General features: G+C 35.2%; 1 protein-coding gene across 1 annotated transcript in view; it reads left to right on the top strand.

The window, feature by feature from the left end:
* Positions 1 to 12421, top strand: part of DIAPH3 (diaphanous related formin 3) — a 419718-nt gene that overhangs the window by 197905 nt on the left and 209392 nt on the right. The gene's annotated exons all lie outside the window — the stretch shown is intronic.

The following is a 12421-nucleotide window of genomic DNA, read 5'->3' as shown; positions in this document are numbered from 1 at the left end:
CTATTTGGCTTGGCCTTGATTAAGTGTCAAACCGAACATGGTTGTCACTATTGGGGTGTCCTTTAAAACACTATTTAGTTTGGTTCTTGATTAGTGTCAAACTAGACATGCCATTGGCTTGCTTTTGATGTCAGTGTCCTCCTGAATGTTGCAATTGTGCAGTCTAAGTGTGATCAGTGTTCTGTATGTCTTGTATATTAATGCCTCTTTTGTGGCTTAAGGTTTAAAAAAACTGTTAAAAAGATATTAGGAGTTCTAGTGGTATAAGGTCACTTTATCATAGGAAAATCTGTCTCAAAACCAAAAAACTCCACTAGGTCATCTCCTTAAACATTTTTCTGAGACATTTGAACACCACGATTATGGGATTATGGGATATATTATGGGAAAAAAGATAAAACTGTTTTGCCAAAAAGTGTGGCCTTCCTTTGGCATAGAATGGCCACCAGAAGGAACATATGATAAAGAAATAGCACGAGCAGTACACCAGATAGTTACTGGTGAACCTGGCCATCCAGATCAGTATCCCTATATTGACATCTGGCTACAAGTTATTTCTTACTCTCCTTCCTGGCTAAGGGCAGTTTTAAAATTGTGGGAAATAAATTTTACTGTTGCCTATGCAGGCTAGAATTAGTTATCTTTAAGTATAAGATCTTAAAAGAACAATAGCTTATTAAAGAAGTTCTGTTAACTTGCCTGAAAGGGGTCATGTACCTCTAATTAGGTAACGTATGTAGCAAAAAAGATCTGACTTTTCTGAAAGTTTCAACTTTGGCCAACCCGCTCTAGATTTAATTGGAAGTCCTTTAAACAGTCCTTTTCATTTTTTATTCCTTGCTTAAATTTACTAGACTATGATTTTCTGGTTGTACTTTAACTTTAAAATCCCTTATTCTGTTGGAATTGCCCTGACAGACTCAGTTTTTGGGATTATTTTTTAGAAACAACCAGAAATTGGATACCTGTCTTGGAACTGGCAGTCTCTCTGATCTGTTTCTCCACTCCTATTACCCCAGGTCCTTAATTAGTATTTCAGCATACTTAAAAGGACCTTGTAGTTGATATCGGGCCTCTAAAAGTTTGGGGTTTGCCTGCCTTGGTCTAACTGTGCATAATCTGCTCAGAAATCTGATCCTTTCTGCAGCCTTGTCTGTTCCTCTGGGCAGGAACAGGTGGAGCTACTTCAAACCTCTCCCTTCTCCCTTGGAGTGAGTTGCCCTTCTGATGAGCAGCACAACTGTCATGAGCCCTGCTGCTCTGTAAGCAGAGGCCCAGTCATGGACTGTTAGAATCCTAGTGTTAACTCAGTGAAATTGAGTTAACAGTTACAGCAAATCCTTAAAAGGTGTTAAGTTAATACTGGTAATGATAGAAACAATGCTTAAATTAACACCTTTGAGAATTCACACTGAAGGAGATAAAGTGAGATCTTTCAAGACAGTTGTGAAAATTGAGTAAAGCTTCATCTATTTCAAAGTTTGAGTAGGCCTGAAGGACTTTAAGTATTAAGTCAAGGGCATACTTAAAGTGTCTCCTCCCTGCTAGCTTAAGGACATACTTAAAGTCTCCTCCCTGCTATCCTCCTAAGGGCATACTTAAGTCCCCTTCTTGTTATCCTCCCTATTTTCAGCCAAATATGGGCACCTATGTACTTATTGGTCAAGTTCAATTTCTTGAATAGTTCCTGCGTTTAGAATGTAAGATCCTCAGCCAATAAGGATGAGGGTCAGTGGTGGGAGGGGAATTTGCGTTAAAGATTAAAAGCGATGACCCTGCTCCCTATGGTGCCTCCTCCCTTCGATTGTCTGCTCCATGGGTGGGGTGCCCATTCTCGAGGATGTAAATAAACTTTGCTTTGCTTCTAGAGATCTATCCAGTTGTTTTATTAAAGGTTTCTGACCCACACAACACATTGGCTCACACATTGGAGTTCACAAGTAGGGGAGATATACAATTAACTTTGTAACTTTGTGAATTCATACCTCCCATAATCCCACTCTCGGAGGAGGGGTCAACCTTTGAGTTCACCCCTCTAAAAGAGCATAAAAAGGAGCTGAGTTAGTGAAGTCAGTCAATTTGGAAGATTGACAAGCTAGAGACTGCTATGGGGCAGAACAAAGTATTTGGAGCAGGAGACCCAATGGAGGCGACAAAAGACAAGCTGCAAGAGCTCTTGGAACCAACATGGCAGAGAGGCCTCTAAGAAAGCTAACTGGGCCCAAGGAAAGAGATAAGACTTGGAAGGAGAAAATAAATGTTTGGATTTTATCAGCTGGCTGCATTTGAAGTGATTATTACTTTGAAAACTTCCCAAGAAACCTGCTCCCAGAGAGAACCATTATATATTAATAAAAAAGAAGAACACCACAAAGCACAAATGACCACAGACCTAACTCACAGTGAACTTGTCCATATGCTCCCCCAACTGCAGAGGATCTGACATGATTGAAATAAGGAACTTTGTATGCTGATTAACTCTGAGGTTATCAGGGAGAGACTTGACCTTGCCATAAGTCCTTGCATTGTTCTAGTTTTATTTTGATTTTCATTTCTTCTTTTCATTTCTATTTACTTCACATAAGTTTGTTCAAAATTATGGTGCTAAGACCTTCTAGAGGAAGGTAATTCAAAGATTTGAATAGTTAGAAGAGAGTGTGGAATATTGTGCCACATTTCCCTTTTGATGTCCTGACTTAGTTACCCTATTTCTCCTATTTAGTTATTCTGCCTCAGGTTATAATCTTTCCCTCCTAATGTTTGATGAGATAAAGGTCTACCTCAGTTGCCCTGCCCCAAAAACCCAGGCTATAATCATTCCCTTTTAAATGGTTGATGAGATAAAGGTTTTATATCTTTAGATTTTATATGTGTGTGTGTGTGTATCTTTAGTCATTCCTTCTTAATGTTTGACAGGATAAAGATTTATCCATTTTAGATGTCATTAGAATAACAGTAACCTCTCCAGTACCTCCCTCCATTGTCATCTTAGGTACCTCCCCCCATTAGGTTATCCCCATCCAGGTATTTCCTCCATTATGTCATTGTTCTTGCTATCCTATAAAAAAGCTTGCTCTCTGATACTTAGTGCTGGATTCTTTGAGACAATAGTCTTGTCCAGCCCTGGGACCAAGATCCATTTGGTCCCAGTATATCTCTCCATTTAATAAACTATTAAATTGGTCTCTAATCTCTTTCTTGCTCAGTTTCTCTGGCATTACAGTATTACAGAAACCATTCTATTAAAACTTACTTGAGCAACAAAAAAAAGGAAAACGTTAATATTTTTAGCTGGAAGTGTTTCTACTGGGCTTATAACCCAAAGAGATACTAAAGAAGGGAAAGGAACCTGTATGTGCCAAAGTGTTTGTGGCAGCTCTGTTTGTAGTGGCTAGAAGCTGGAAAATGAATGGATGCCCATCAATTGGAGAATGGTTGAGTCAATTGTGGTATATGAATGTTATGGAATATTATTGTTCTGTAAAAAATGACCAGCAGGACGAATACAGAGAGGTTTGGAGAGACTTACATGAACTGATGCTAAGTGAAATGAGCAGAACCAGGAGATCATTATATACCTCAATAACGACACTGTATGAGGATGTATTCTGATGGAAGTGGATTTCTTTGACAAAGAGAAGATCTAACTCAGTTTCAATTGATCAAGAATGGACAGAAGCAGTTACACCCAAAGAAAGAACACTGGGAAATGAATGTAAATTGCTTGCATTTTTTTGTCTTTCTTCCCAGGTTATTTTTACCTTCTAAATCCAATTCTTCCTGTGCAACAAGAGAACTATTCGGTTCTGCACACATATATTATATCTAGGATAGACTGTGACATATTTAACTTATATAGGACTGCTTGCCATCTGGGGGAGGGGGTGAAGGGAGGGAGGGGAAAAGTTGGAACAGAAGTGAGTACAAGGGATAATGTTGTAAAAAAAAATTACCCAGGCATGGGCTCTGTCAATAAAAAATTATAAAAAAAATAGCAATATAGTAATATTTGATGAAGCTGGAGAGAGGGGAAATTTAGGCTTTTTTAACAATGCCTATTTTTCACGAGTTTAGATAAGAAATAAAGGATACAAGTTCTATTAAAAATATATACATATTTTTAGCTGGAGGCAGTTAAATTAATTCTGTCTTTTAATTGTTGATATAATAATATCAATAGTCCTTGATAAGTAATTTATAGCCAAGGAATAATATAGATTTTATTGGTCAGAGAAAACACATAACTTGAATACTTGTTAGGATTTTCTTTTCAATGTATATCATACACTTGGAGAATGAGATGAATCTAATAATGTTCTATTTTCAATGGGAGGTTATATTACATATGTGTGGATTTTAATTCAGCTGTAGATATGTATCTACAGTGGGCACTGGAATTAGATTTAGAAAAGTTTTTTTTTTTTTTTTGAAATATGACATACATAAATAAGAGTGATTAAAAACATTTTCCCTACTGAATATACATGAGAATATAGTACATGGGAGCAGAGCATTATAAAAGAGAATTGTAAAGATACATTTTCCTGAGTTTAAAATCAGAAGACCTTGATTAATTACTACTTATCTGTAGGCTTTATTTTCCTCATTTGTAAAATAAAGGCTTTGAAGTAGATGACTCCTCCTATAGAGGACTCAGTGGTTTTTTCTTGAATCTTTTTGCTTTATTTGTGAAGTGATCTCCCAACTCCCTGGGACTTTCAAATTGAACTGGAATTCCTTTGGCAACCTCAGTGGCTTAGAATTTATGATGATTTTTAGAGTGAGGAACAGAAATAGCCAGAAACCTGATATATCTCAAATCAACTATTGAGTAGAGAGACTTAGAGCTTCCATTGTAGAAAATTTAATTGGGAATTATCACATTCCTTTTTTAAAATTAGCATTGCATAGTGAAAATTTTTTTTAAATTTGGGATCAAAGCAATTGAAATCCTAAGAGTTAAATAACAGTATAATTTGCTAATTTCTTGGATGCAACATAGGTGCGGGATAAATAGAATGTTGGTCTTGTAATAAGGAGACCTTTATTTGAATTACATTACTAGCTATATTAGCATTATAAGTGACAACTTTTTGGGACCCATTTTCTCATCTCTAAAAGATGGATAATAATGTGTCTATTATCTAGTTCACCATCTATCATAGATTAAGAGCTGGAAGGGACTTCAGAGACTATCAGCCTACTGGTTTTACAGATTTACAAATGAGGAAACTCAAACATAGAAAGGTTAAATAAACCTTTCAAAGATAATTAGTCAGTCACAAAGAAAGAATCTAAGCCTAATGTCGAAAAATGCTTCCTGGGTATTAAAAAAAAATAGGATATATAAATATCTTTTTTTTTTTTTAAATTTTTGTTCTGGGCTTTTGCTTTCATGAGTATGGGGAACCTTCTTAGTATGAAACCCCCTTCTCCCAATGTATAGCAGCGAGTCTGTAAAATTATAGTCTTAGAAATTTGCCTTGGACACTGAGTGCTTTAATTACTTGCCCAAATTCATGTAGCTATTACATATTAGATAGAAGACTTGAATTTAATCCTTTCTGCTTCCAAGGCTGACTTTCTATATACTATACCTTATTACTTTTTGCAATTTGTTATTGTTATTGTTGTCATTTATTTTACAGGAGAAAAGTATATTGTAATCCTTAAAAGATCTCACAAATGTAAATTGTTACTTCAAATTCCTCTAAGAACTTAAAATAAAAATGCCTATTGTTTAAGATTGGTTATTTTCATCATCACTGTCATTATGAAAACTGAATTTCACAAAATGCAGAGCCCTATAAAAGGAGAATGTTTAGATTATAATGCAGGAGAAACTGAGGCAAGATAGAGATTAGAGAGTATTTAATAATTTATTTAAAAGGGAGAGATTTACTGGGACCAATGGATCCATGGTTTGGTCCCAGGGCTAAATGATTCTATCATCTCCAAGAATCCAGCAAACAAGGTGAGTTCTCAATGACATATATACACGTGGCTCAGATTCAGGGGGTAGCCTGAGGTAAGGGCCGATTCAGGGTGCTGAGAGGAACAGGACTCTGACCGATTGGGGTGAGCCTCTGGAGAGGGGGATGACATAAAAGGGGGAGGCACCACAGAGATGGGAAGAGGCATCTTGATAAGACGATATCTGATATTCTGATGGTTGGGATGGGGAGAGACATTCTGATATTCTAAAATAGAAGATCTTTTATCCTTATCCAATATTCTGATTAAGAGGGAGGGTTGGTTTTGCAGAATTGAGCAGAACAATTAGAGAAACTGACTTGAGGATAATTAGGGAAACGAGTCAGGACAATAAAAGAGAACGAGTAGGTTATCAGTGTTAGTAAAGAGATTGGGGAGATGGTTATAAAAGAATTTACACAAATAACAAGACTATAGAAATTATAGTAAAAACTCTTGAGAAGAGCTCACATATAAATAATCTGTTCTCAGCAGTGAGAAAAATATAAACTTTGTAGGTTTTGTAAAATCCAATTTCTCTAAAATAGGGTTACTCCCTTCAGCTAATGGCCTTTTGTGTGAATTTGAGGATTTTTGAAATGAGGAAACTTTTCAGCTTCTCCCACCTATTTTATTTCCTACATTTTTCAAGTAAATAATTATGTGGTAACTCAGCATCTGCACTAGAGTTGGAAGAAAAGAGAAGAAAGCAATGTACAAAAATTATGTGTTTAAAAATATTAAAAGTTTATTTTGTACTACATTAGAAATAGTAGGCCTAGAAATGATGCTATAGTCCTCCAAATCTGCATGGCTACTTTAGAATCTCCAAAAAATACTTTCCCAGTTTTTCCATTTTACATATCAGAAATTTCATTCCTTGTGGATTTTAGAGGTATTTCTTCCCTGTTGGAAGATTCCAGGATTTTGATTGAGAGCATGGTGTTATTTATATTACATCCATCCTAAGACTGTTATTTAAGATCTTAAAACTCAGTAATTGTTTAAAGGTGGGTGAAATTGATTATGGTGTTGGAATGATTTCTAATGTACTCAAGAATTGGCTTAGAAGGGAAATGTCGAGTATCTTTGGTAAATTAAAAATTTTTTTTTTTAATGTGGAGTGTCTTATCTCTGAATTCTAGGTGATATAAATCCCTTTTGTTCCAGATAATTATTTTTGAAGTTATAGTAGAAAAGGGAGAAGACCTAATCTAGTTATAGCAGTAAAAGCAAAAGTAAGCAAAAAGCAGTTGGACAGAGGGAGACAATTAATAAAGGCATGAAATTTTCCTGTAGAATTGTGGATGAGTGCCAGAAGAAAGGCCTTGAGGATAAAGATCTTCTGTGAAGGAAGTTTATATTTTTTCCTAGGGATTTTCCACATATAATTAATAATCAGTATTGAAAGAGGAATTAACTTTGAGTAGAAAAAGAGCCCTACAAAGAGGAAAAGGCCTTACTTATCAGTCATTAAATTGTGTTTAATTGTATAGCAAGTATATGTATGTGTGTGCGTGTGTGTGTATTTTTTTTTCTTTTCTTTTTAAATATATATATATTTTCTAAGGAGACATAGCCAGTAAGTATCTGAGGCTAATTTGAATCCTGATTTCTCTGCCTCCAAGATCCCCTCTTTTATGTATTTTAAATTTGTCATAACATCTTATGAAATGATGTATGTATAAAGTTCTTTGTAATAATTAAGCACTATAGAAAGGTAATAATGCTAACAGTTATGCAAAAATAGTATTTGTGTTATGAATGACAATATTTAAAAACTGAGTACAAATGAAATTTTACTTTTTTTGTTTACTATTTTTTTTTTGTGAGATATACTTGATACCTGTCTATAGATATGAATCATACTTAATCTTTTCGAAGTTTTTTGGAGACTTGTAGCTTGCTGTATTTGTTTAAAGGTAGATAGAACAGATGACAATACTCCCTAGACTAATCTATTTATTTAGTGCCATATCAATCAGACTCCCAAGAAACTATTTTAATGACCTAGAAAAAATAACAACAAAATTCGTATGGAAGAACAAAAGATCAAGAATTTCAAGGGAATTAATGAAAAAAAAATCAAATGAAGGTGGCCTAGCTGTACCTGATCTAAAACTATATTCTAAAGCAACAGTCACCAAAACCATTTGGTATTGGCTAAGAAATAAATTAGTTCATCAGTGGAATAGGTTAGGTTCACAAGACAAAGTAGTCAATAACTATAGCAATCTAATGTTTGACAAACCCAAAGATCCCAACTTTTGGGATAAGAAGTCATTATTTGACAAAAACTGCTGGGAAAACTGGAAATTAGTATGCCAAAAATTAGGCATGGACCCACACTTAACACCATATACCAACATAAGCTCAAAATGGGTCCATGATTTAGGCATAAAGAACGAGATCATAAAGAAATTAGAGGAACATAGGATAGTTTACCTATCAGACTTGTGGAAGAGGAAGGAATTTGTGACCAAAGAAGAATTAGATATCATTATTGATCACAAAATAGAAAATTTTGATTACATCAAATTAAAAACCCTTTGTACAAACAAAACTAATGCAAACAAAATTAGAAGGGAAGCAACAAACTGGGAAAACATTTTTACAGTTAAAGGTTCTGATAAAGTCCTCATTTCCAAAATATATAGAGAATTGACTCTAATTTATAAGAAATCAAACCATTCTCCAATTGATAAATAGTCAAAGGATATGAACAATTTTCAGATGATGAAATTGAAACTATTTCCACTCATATAAAAGAGTGTTCCAAATCATTATTGATCAGAGAAATGCAAATTAAGACAACTCTGAGATACCACTACACACCTGTCAGATTGGCTAAGATGACAGGAAAAAAATCATGATGAATGTTGGAGGGGATGCGGGAAAACTGGGACATTGATGGCATTGTTGGTGGAGTTGTGAACGAATCCAACCATTTTGGAGAACAATCTGGAATGATGCCCAAAAAGTTATCAAACTGCATACCTGTTGATCCAGCAATGCTACTACTGGGCTTATACCCCAAAAAGATACTAAAGAAGGGAAAGAGACCTGTATGTGCCAAAATGTTTGTGGCAGCCCTTTTTGTAGTGGCTATAAAGTAGAAAATGAATGGATGTGCATCAATTGGAGAATGGTTGGGTAAATTGTGGTATATAAATGTTATGGAATATTATTGTTCTGTAAGAAATGACCAGCAGGAAGAATACAGAGAGGCTTGGAGAGACTTACATGAACTGATGCTGAGTGAAATGAGCAGAACCAGGAGATCATTATACACTTCAACAACGATATTGTATGAGGATGTATTTTGATAGAAATGGCTATCTTCGATAAAGAGAAGATCTAACTCAGTTCCAATTGATCAATGATGGACAGAAGCAGCTGTACTCAAGAGAAGGAACACTGGGAAATGAGTGTAAACTGTTTGCATTTTTGTTTTTCTTCCCAGGCTATTTTTACCTTCTGAATCCAATTCTCCCTTTGCAACAAGAGAACTGTTCGGTTCTGCACACATATATTGTATTTAGGATATATTATAACATATTTAACATGTATAAGACTGCCTGCCATCTAGGGGAAGGTGTGGAGGGAGGGAAGGGAAAAGTCGGAACAGAGGTGAGTGCAAGGGATAATGTAAAAAATTATTCAGGCATGGTTTCTATCAATAAAAAGTGATAATAAAAAAAAATTAAATTAAAAAAAAATAAAAGGTAGATAGAACAGTTGGTTTCTATAACTAAATAAGTTTTAATTTCATTTCTGTCCAAACTTGGTGGGAGTAGGATTGGGGTGTTGGTTCTGAGCATACCCCAAATTTGCTGAGCTAATTGACTTAATAAGAGAGGGCTGCTGCATGATGGTAGAAATAATTTTAGTTTTGAGAGTACAATCTTCTCAAGGGCAACTTCAGAGAAATGGCTTAAGGCGAAGCATGGGCTGTTAAAACTTCAGTTTGGGGGCAGTTGGTAGTATAGCATGTAGAGCATCAGGCCTGGAGTCAGGAAAATCAGAGTTCCAATCCAACCTCAGAAACTTACTGTATGACTCTAGGCAAGTCATTTAACTTTGTTTACCTCAGTTTCCTCTTCTGTCAAAAGTGGACACACTGGAGAAAGAAATAGCAGATTTCTCCAACATCTTTTATTTACCAAGAAAACCATGGAGTCACGTAGAATGAGATCTAACTGAATGACCAACAACAATGAAAAAGTTTTAGGATATCTTGTAGATAGCAGATTTAAAATAATGAAAGGTAGCATGGAATAATACATATTTGAAGCCAGAGGATTTGTGTTCAAATGGCATTCTATACCAATACGACTTTGGCTAAATTACTTATCTATACAATTAAGACATTGGACTACTTAGCCTTCAGTGTCCATTTCGATTTTTAATGTATGAGTCCATAACCCATAATTTCCAGCTTTTGTTCTATCTTCTAGATATAAATTTTATTAGTCCAGCCAAACAGAACTTTTTTCTGTTGTTCTTTGAGTTAGTTATTACTCATGCTTTTCTTCCTTCTGGAATGACTTTTGGGTCTATCTCACCCAGATGTAAAATTTTTTTCTTAAATCTTCTTTGATATGAGTTCAAATGTTGGAGTTCTTGTTCTTCTCAAGGCAAAGCCGGTTTAGAGGCTTGGAGCCCTTCGGATGTCTCCAAATCCAAAGGTTCTGTTCTTCAGCCTCTGCCTCTGCTTTCTTCTGCCTCCAACCAAGACAGAGATGGAAGGTCTCTCTTATCTCCTTCTGGGGAGCCCAGCCACCAACTTGCCGCAGAGAGAGGGCTTCTGGCGTAGCTCCACTGAAATCCGTCAAAGTGTTCTCTGCACCAGAGTCGCTCCTCTCGAGTCTAGCGCGATCAGCCAGCCAAGAGGAAAAAATGTATTCTGCCATAGATGCCTCATCGCTGGCCTTTTATCTGACTTCTGAGAGAATGGGATTATGGGTTTTCTCCCATAGTGCTCTCTGGCCCAATGAGCTTTAAGGGAGGTGTGGACTCCCTTGAAGTTAGAAAGTGTACTTTGTGAAGCTAGCATACTTGTGGACTCCAATGTCCACATTGTGTGTGACATTAAGGTGTGAACACAAGCCTTGTATTAATTAGTTCTACTTAGTACCTTGTTTCAGGTTCTGGCCAAAACATCTTCTTGTAAGATTAGATCAACTCTAATTAGTTAGCAGTTAGTAAGGATTCCAACACTTCTTATTACTTTGTTCCTCTTGTATGACATTGTCTATCTTGAATTATGATTTCTTGTGCCGTATTCCACATTCCTTATAAATTTGTCAGCTCTGGGAGAACAGTGGTGGTATTAGACAGTCTTTGACCAAGTATTCAACAAATATTTGTGGAATTGAATTGGATTAGAAAAATAGTTTGATTTGAAAAAGAGATCTCTGAATGAAATAATAGCAATGTGAACTATTTCCATGGCTTAAAACAGACAGGATCACCTAGTTTTCAGTCCTGAACAATCAGTGTATGAGTTTTATATTAAGTCATCTCTTAAACTAAGGCTTCTGGATTTAGATGATCTTTTCTAGTCCTATGATTGTTCCAAAATTATATATAGAAATATACGAGGATCAAGAATTAAGGTATACTCAAAATTCTTTATTTTATTTTGCTTTCTGTGTTCATGTCAGTCTGAAAATGAACTAAAACCAAAGGCAATAACATGACTTTTGTCAATCCTCCCATTTTCTTTGTTTAACCTCTTCAGGGAAGACTTGTTATATCGTAGTATGTTTATCCTTATTATTTTCACATTATGTCTTCCACTGTGTCCCATCTATGACTTTGTTGGAATGTGACAAAAGAAAGTCAGTTCCCGTCCTTTTCTGAAGAAGCTCATTTTAACATAACTGAAATTGTTGATCTTCATATACTTATTCTAAGCAACCCTGATAGCTATTTTATGGCTACTTCTGAAAACAATTTCCTTTTTAGCAGAATAAATGCTTTTAGACACTTATAAATATGTGTAGAACAGAACAACGTGACTGATTTTCCAAAGATCTGTAACAATGCCATGTCTCCACAATTAAATGTCAGAATACCTTTGATTTTGTTATAAATATTTGTGGATATAATTTGCATTATTGCATTTTAAGATTTATCTGAAGAAGTAGATTACTTAAAAATATTACCAAATAGCTTAGCTATTATGAATAAGGGGTTCCTTTCATTTATTATTGATTTTAATGGAACTTTATTTTACTTTTAACTCTGAATTTTCTCTCTCCAACTTGTCATTTCCCCGCACATAAAACATTCTCAATAACAGGAGCAAACAACAATTTTCTCAAGTATTAATTTCATATTCATTCACTAGTTTTTTCCAATTTTTGGAGAGTTCACTACTTCTGTCCTTTTCTAGCATAACATAGCATAAAGAATGTCCATTTGTATAGTACTAAATAAAAGA

This window comes from Antechinus flavipes, chromosome 3 (genome assembly GCF_016432865.1).
Source record: "Antechinus flavipes isolate AdamAnt ecotype Samford, QLD, Australia chromosome 3, AdamAnt_v2, whole genome shotgun sequence".
Classification (NCBI taxonomy): domain Eukaryota; kingdom Metazoa; phylum Chordata; class Mammalia; order Dasyuromorphia; family Dasyuridae; genus Antechinus; species Antechinus flavipes.
Note: the sequence above shows the minus strand (reverse complement) of the source record. Positions and strands in the feature narration are given on the sequence as shown.